This window comes from Thamnophis elegans, chromosome Z (genome assembly GCF_009769535.1).
Source record: "Thamnophis elegans isolate rThaEle1 chromosome Z, rThaEle1.pri, whole genome shotgun sequence".
NCBI lineage: Eukaryota > Metazoa > Chordata > Lepidosauria > Squamata > Colubridae > Thamnophis > Thamnophis elegans.
This window is the reverse complement of record NC_045558.1, coordinates 140259726-140267745: the sequence shown is the minus strand read 5'-3', so window position 1 is coordinate 140267745 and position 8020 is coordinate 140259726.

The window sequence follows — 8020 nt, the reverse complement described above, 5'->3', positions numbered from 1 at the left end:
CAGCTGAAGTTTACAAGCGTTGTTAAGTGGCAAAAATGGTTGTAAGTAACGTATTTTTCAAAGTATAAGACGCACCTTTTTCCCTCAAAAAAAGCATTTTTTGCCTCCTGAAACCCCACCCCTTCACCAAAATGGCCGTGCATACCCTTATGGAGGCTTTCAGAGAGCTCCTGGGGGCTGGGGAGGGCAGATACGAGCAAAAAATGGGCCGTTTCCTCCCCAGCCCCCAGCATCACTCTATAAGCCTCCATAAGGGTATGCATGCAATTTTTTTTGACAAAAAACGGTCCCTTTTAGCAAAAAACGGGCCGTTTTTTGCTTGTTTGGGGGGGGGGGCAGGAGCAGTCTGCAAGCCCCCCCCCCCAAGGCTATTCATGCCTTTTTTAAAAAACAGGCCCGTTTCAGCGAAAAAACAGGCCGTTTGTGGGAGGTTTGCAGAGTGCAAAAACTTTTCCCCCCCTTTTTTGGAAAGCTCTTTAACTGATTGATGAGAATTAGATTGATCAAGTGCTGTGGCAGCAGAAACAAAGTCTTAGGTGCTGCAGATTGTCAGCGATTTCCTTCTCCAGCCCATGGATAAATACACCTGGAAACATCTACCTGCCTACCAGTGGTGGGTTTCAAAAAATTTTGGAACCTCTTCTGTAGGTGTGGCCTGCTTTCCGGGTCCACTGGTGGAACCTCTTCTAACCGGTTTGGTAGATTTGACGAACCGGTTCTACCGAACTGGTGTGAACTGGTTAGGAACCCACCTCTGCTACCTACTCTCTCTCCCTACCTATCTACTGTATTTCTCTCTCTCTCTCTCTCTCTCTCCCTACCTACCTACTGTATTTGCCTCTCTCTTCCTATCTACTGTATTTCTCTCTCACTTTCTATTTCTCTCTATTCCTCTACCTACCTACTGTATTTCTCTCTGTCTCTCTCCCTCCCTGTATTTCTCTCTCTCTCCTTCTATTTCTCTCTCTCTATTCCTCTACCTACCTACTATATTTCTCTCTCTCTATCCCTTTATCTACCTACCTACCTACCTACCTACCTACTCTCTCTCTCTCCCTATCTACCTACTGTATTTCCCTCCCTCCCTCCCTACTGTATTTCTCTCTCTCCCTATCTACCTACTGTATTTCTCTCCCTTTCTCTCCCTCTCTATCTCTGTATCTTCCTACCTACTTTTTAAAAAATTTGCCTCTTCAAAACCTTGGTGTGTCTTATACTCCGGTGCGTCTTATACACCAAAAATACGGTAACTTTTTTTTTTAGTGCTATAACTAGGCTCACTAAATGAACTGTTTGTAAGTTGAGGACTCTCCTCACAGTTGTTTATTGACAGTTGAAAGTTACAACGGCCCTGAAAGCAGTGGGTTGTTTTTTTTTCACACTTCGCAACTCCACGAAAGCGGCCATTTTTCACATTAAGGACCTTTGCAACATCTCCGTGATCACGGGTTTCAAAATTCAAAGGATTGGCAACTGGTTTGGACTTAGCACCGTCGTTGCCGTGTCCCGGGGTCCCGTGATGCCCAATTCACTTAACAACCGGTGACACCCTTATCAACTGCAGCGTTTCACTTAGCAACCATGGGAAGAAAGGCTGTGACGTGGGGCAGGACTCACTGCACACCTGTCACGCTTAACGACAGAAACCTGGGGCATATTTGAGGTTGTGAGATGAGGACGGCCTGTACAAGGTTTTCTCAGTTGTCCGAATGTGAGTCGAAGAAGGAAAACGATGGGGCTGGATTTGGAAGCAACCTTTCTCTTTGTTCTTAGATAGGGAGAGGGGAGAAGAGTTGCGGCCCACCAGCGGAGCCGGCAGCCGATTCGGACAATGTGGAAGTTGGGGAGGAAGATGGGCCAGTCCTGGAGTCTGGGGAAGGCTCGGATGAGGGTTCTGGGTCAGAGGCAGGGATGGGGCCAAGGCCGTCCGACAGTTATCAGCTGCCTTGAGAGTCAGACATCAGTGAGGCAGAAGAGCAGCTGGAGCCTGTTCCCAGTGTGCGCATGCGCTGAGTTGCCAGGAGAAGGGAACAGCTAAGGAACAAGGGTCGACTCGAGAGTAAGGCCACAGGTGGACGGTGAATGGCCCCTCCCATAGGGACTAAAGAGGAGCAAAAGGGGAGTGGAGTTTGCAGGAGGCAATTAGTTCAATTCATTAGGGGGAAGATCTGTTCCTGACTTCTCGCCGAGTAATTGCTGCTACAGCATGGCGTTTGGAAGATATCGGCCTGGCAGCTCTCCAAGCCTGATAAAGGTCGGTAGTTGTGAAATCTCTTGAAAGATTTTAATCTAAATAAAAGAGGTGTGATCGGGACCAGGAATTTGGCTTCGTGCTTTTGGGACGCCTCGGTCAGAACAGATGGTTCTGGAACAGAAGAGATCCAGTGGATTCCAGAGTTACAGGTAGTCCTCGATTTACGACGACAATTGAGCCCCCAAATTTCTGTTTGCTAAGTGAGATGTGTGTTTTAAGATTTTACCACTTTTCTCGCCACCGGTGTTAAGTGAATCACCGCAGTTGTTGAATTAGTCACACGGTTGTTGAGCGAATCCGGCTTCCCCATTGACTTTGCTTATAAGGTGGTTGCAAAAGGGGGTCCTGTGACCTGCCACGGATACTACGACCGTCGTAAATGTGAGTCAGTGGCCAAGCATCCGAATTTTGATCCTGGGACCGTGGAGATGCTACAAAAGTGGTGAAGTGCGAAAAACGGTCATGTCACTTTTTCCCAGTGACGTCATAACTACGAGCAGTCACTAAATGAATTGTTGTTACGTCGAGGACTCTCTGTACTATCATTTAGTGATCATTCAAACTTACAACAGCCCAGCGGAGGCGAGAAAGGTCGTCACACGGGGCAAAACTCACTTTTAACAAACGTCTCGCTTAACTGCCGAGATTTTGGCTCCATGGTGGTCGTAAGACCGGGGACTGCCCGTATATTTGTGCCTTCTGAATGTTAGCCGTGACAGGTGTGGGGTCCTGATGGATGACCTCCGTCGCGAATGAGTTACACGCTGGTGGCCTCCTTCGATCTCCTGAGCTCAGCCTTTGGGCTGGATTCCCGTAGATCTGCGTTTTATTTGCAGCAAGATGAAATTGTAAGAGCAAAAAGGATCCGCTGTAAAACCTTTCGGTGTTTCCGGCGGTCATATTGGCTTAGCGCATCCGACCGGTTGTCTTGGTGAGCCCTGGCTGCCCCCTGGTGGTTCTTCTCAGTAGTACAAATGGAGTACAAACAGTCCAAGTCAGGGGGCCTGCAACCTTAAATGCTCAAAGAGCCATTTGGACCCGTTTCCCACAGAAAAGAAAACACCGGGAGCCACAAAACCTGAGCGGGCGTGGCCGACTCGATGTCCCTCACTCCCACCGAATCACATGACCCCCCCCTCAGCAACGCCTACCCAGGTTTTGTGGCTCTGTTTTCTTTTCTATGGGAAACAGGTCTCTCTCTCTCTCTCACCCTCCCTCCCTCTTTCCCTCTCCTATCTTTCTCCCACGCCCTCTCATCTCTTTCTCTCTTCCTCCCTCTCCCCATTTCTCCCTCTCTTCCTTCCTCTCTAATCACTCTTTCTCTCCCTCCCCCTCTCATCGCCCTTTCTTTATCTCTCCCTCTCCTCCATCTTTCTTTCTCCCTCTCTCCCATCTTTCTCTCCCATCTCCCTCCTCCCATTTTTCTCCCTCTCCCTCATCTTTTTTTCTCTCCTTCCCTCCCTTTCTCTATCTCCTTCTCTCCCTTCCTCCCTCTCATTTCTCTCTCTCCCTCCCTCTCATCTTTCTCTCATCGCCCTTTCATCTCCCTCCCTCTCCTCCATCTTTCTTTCTCCCTCTCCCTCCCTCCCATCTCTTTCTTTCTCTCTCTCTCCTATCTCCTTCCCTCCCCCATCTTTCTCCCTCTCCCTCCATCTTTCTCTCCCTTTCTCTTTCTCCCTTTCTCCCCTCATCTTTCTCTCTCCCCCTCTCTCTCATTGCCCTTTCTTTATCTCCCTCTCCTCCATCTTTCTTTCTCCCTCCCTCCCTCCCTCCCTCTCTTTCTTTCTTTCTCTCTCATCTCCCTCTCCCTCCCTCTCATCTTTCTTTCTCTCCCTCCCTTTCTCTTTCTCCCTCTCTTCCTCCCCTCATCTCTTTCTCTCTCTCTCTCTCTCATTGCCCTTTATCTCCCTCCCTCTCCTCCATCTTTCTTTCTCCTTCACTCTTTCTCCCCCTCTCCCTCCCTCCCATCTTTCTTTCTCTCTATCTCCCTCCCTCCCCCATCTTTCTCCCTCTCCCTCCCTCTCATCTTTCTTTCTTTCCCTCCCTTCCTCTTTCTCCCCCTCTCCCTTCCTCCCGTCATCTCTCTCTCTCTCTCTCCCTCTCTCATCGCCCTTTCTTTCTCTCCCTCCCTCTTCTCCATCTTTCTTCCTCCCTCCCTCCCATCCTTTCTTTCTCTCTCATCTCCCTCCCTCTCCCATCTTTCTCCCTCTCCCTCCCTCTCATCTTTCTTTCTCTCCCTCCCTTTCTCTTTCTCCCTCCCTCCCCCTCTCATCTCTGTCTCTCCCTCTCTCATCGCTTTCTTTCTCCCTCTCTCTCCATCTCTCTTTATCCCTCACTTTATCTCCCTTTCTCTCCCTTTCTCTGTATCTCTCTCCTCCCCTCTTTTGGACTCCAAGTTTACAAAACAGGCTGTCCTCAAACTAGGACGGTTCTTTTAGTGCCCATTCAAAGTTACAAGGGCACCTACAGCCGGTCCTTGTGTTTGCAACTTGTCGGGGTATCTCCACAGTCTGATGATCGGAAAATTTGGGCGTTTGACAATGGGGATGTATTTAACAGAACAACAAGAGTTGGAAGAGACCTTGTAGGTCATCTAGTCCAACCCCGTTTGCAACCTAGTCAGCCGGCTTCTGCCAAGCAAACTCAAGGGGGGGGGGATGCCAGATTCGCCTGACGACAGCCTGGTTCGCTACCCTGATTTGCTGACCAAGCGAGGTCATAAAAATAGACGTGACTCACTTAACAACCTCCTTGCTTAACAATGACATTTCTGGTCACCGTTTGGATCATGAGGATGACCTGGACTTGTGGTTCATGATTTTTCAAAGTTTTATGTATGTGTTTGTTTTATAGCCAACCTTTATTATTTTTATAAATAACTCAAGTCAAGGACACACCTTCTTCCTTCTTCCCATTATTTCCCTCAGAACAACAATCTTGTGAGGTGGGCTGGGCCGAGGGGGAGGGACAGGGACTGGCCCAGTCACCCATCTATATTCCATGCTTAAAGCGGAACTAGAACTCACCGTCTCCTGGTGATTGGGCCAGTCACCCAGCCGCTTTTCATCTCTAAGGCAGAACTCACTGTCTCCTGATTAGTCTAAAGTCACCCAGTCAGCTTTCATCTTTAAGGCGGAACTAGAACTCACCATCTCCTTGTGATTGCTCCAAAGTCACCCAGTCAGCTTTCATCTTTAAGGCGGAACTAGAACTCACCCTCTCCTTGTGAGTGCTCCAAACTCACCCAGTCAGCTTTCATCTTTAAGGCGGAACTAGAACTCACCGTCTCCTTGTGAGTGCTCCAAAGTCACCCAGTCAGCTTTCATCTTTAAGGCAGAACTAGAACTCACCATCTCCTTGTGATTGCTCCAAAGTCACCCAGTCAGCTTTCATCTTTAAGGCGGAACTAGAACTCACCGTCTCCTTGTGAGTGCTCCAAAGTCACCCAGTCAGCTTTCGTCTTTAAGGTGGAACTAGAACTCACCATCTCCTGATGATTGGCCCAAAACCACCTAGTCAGCTTTCATCTTTAAGGCAGAACTAGAACTCACCGTCTCCTTGTGATTGCTCCAAAGTCACCCAGTCAGCTTTCATCTTTAAGGCGGAACTAGAAGTCACCATCTCCTGATGATTGGCCCAAAACCACCTAGTCAGCTTTCATCTTTAAGGCAGAACTAGAACTCACCGTCTCCTTGTGAGTGCTCCAAAGTCACCTAGTCAGCTTTCATCTTTAAGGCGGAACTAGAACTCACCGTCTCTTTGTGAGTGCTCCAAAGTCACCTAGTCAGCTTTCATCTTTAAGGCGGAACTAGAACTCACCGTCTCCTTGTGAGTGCTCCAAAGTCACCTAGTCAGCTTTCATCTTTAAGGCGGAACTAGAACTCACCGTCTCCTTGTGAGTGCTCCAAAGTCACCTAGTCAGCTTTCATCTTTAAGGCGGAACTAGAACTCACCGTCTCCTTGTGAGTGCTCCAAAGTCACCCAGTCAGCTTTCATCTTTAAGGCAGAACTAGAACTCACCGTCTCCTTGTGAGTGCTCCAAAGTCACCCAGTCAGCTTTCATCTTTAAGGCAGAACTAGAACTCACCGTCTCCTTGTGAGTGCTCCAAAGTCACCCAGCCACCTTTCATCTTTAAGGCAGAACTAGAATTCACCATATCCTGGTAATTCACCCAAAGTCACGTGGTCAGCTTCTCTGCTTCGGGCAGGACTAGAATTCCCTTTCTCTTTGGGACGGGCCCAAAATCATCCAGCTCATTTCCATGCCCTAGGCAGAACTAGAACTCCCATCTCCCGGCTCCTGGGCAGTTTCTCACTTTGGAAACAAGGGTTGGATCCAAGCAGAATGAAGAATTCCCATCCCAAAGAAGGCAGGTCAAATTTAGCTCCCCAACTACATCCAGTCTCGATTCTCACCTTATTCTTTATTTAAATTGATTCTTTGCAAATTCGTCCACCAGAAAAGCAAAATATTGGGGAAAATAAAAAATAAAAAGCAGGATTGAGTTTAATTCAAATGGAAATTACACTCTTTGCAGAATTCAGATTTTCCTGCACAGAGAAAGGAAAGGCCCAGCCGGGGTCTTTCCCCCCACCTCTCATCCCACTACAATCCCATTCCCCAAATTTCATCTCTAAGATGTCCCATGGATCCCTGGCAAAGCCCATGTTGGCTGGGGATGATGGGTCTTTTTGCATCCAGACCACCGAGGACACGGATCCCAGCGGAGAAAAGCCCGAGGATGATGAGAAGCCAAAGAAAGAATTTTTTTTTTAAAAAAATCTGGATTAAAAGCCAAAGAAATAATTAAAAAATAAATCTGGATTAAAAAAAAAAAACACATGTAATTTAAACCGCGGGCGCCCGGTTGGAGAAGGCGAGCCAACTCCACGCTGAGGCTGAGGGAAAGTGTCCCACAGCGCCCCCTTTTGGATTGCTGGAGGGAAAACTACCCGGGGCGCTGGACCAATCAGAAAAAAAAGCTCTCCGAGTCCCTCCTTCTCTTCGGCTCTGATCCGCCTCAGGCCACGCCTTCCCTTGCGCTTCCCGTTCGCCCATTGGCGGCTTCCCTTTCGGCGGGCCAATCCCCTGCCGCCAAGCCTTCCGTTAAAATTCTCGGCGCGCGCGAGGTGGGGGGTGGGGCGGAGACTGAGCCGTTCCTCGGCGTGGGCGGGGCTTTTCATCGAGCGCGCGGTAGAGGGAGAGAGAAAAAAAGGGGCGGGTAGAGAAGCCACGCCCTCCCGTGACGTCACAGGTCGGCCTTCCCGGGCTTTGCTAAGGAAGGGAGGGGGTGTTTTGGGGTGGGAGGGGGAGGAATTTGGGGTGGGGGGGAATACACGTGGAGGGGGGGGTGTGTTAATCTTGAAATCTAATATTTCCCGCCTTTGCAATTGCTTTGCAGTTCTGGGAGAGGGGAGCAGCCGCGGAGCTGAAGGGTGGGTGGGTAGGAGAGCTTCCCCCGGAGCTGAAGGGTGGGTGGGTAGGAGAGCATTTCTACCTGCAAAGGAGGGGGGCTTTGGGAAGTGGAGGGGGGGGGTCGCAGGTTGGTGGTGGGAGTCTTGGGGGCCACTTTCCTTGGGAGCACATGGAAAAAAATCAAAAGCCCCTCTCCCTGCCCTACATAGGGGGGTTGGACTAGATGACCTCGGGTGCCCCTTTGCAGCCCCGGGGATGCTGTGAGCTCTGTAGGAGGAGCAGGGCAACTTGACAAGAGGAAGGATGCATGCATTCACCGGACATAACTAGAGTGGTGAGCAGGGGGTTGG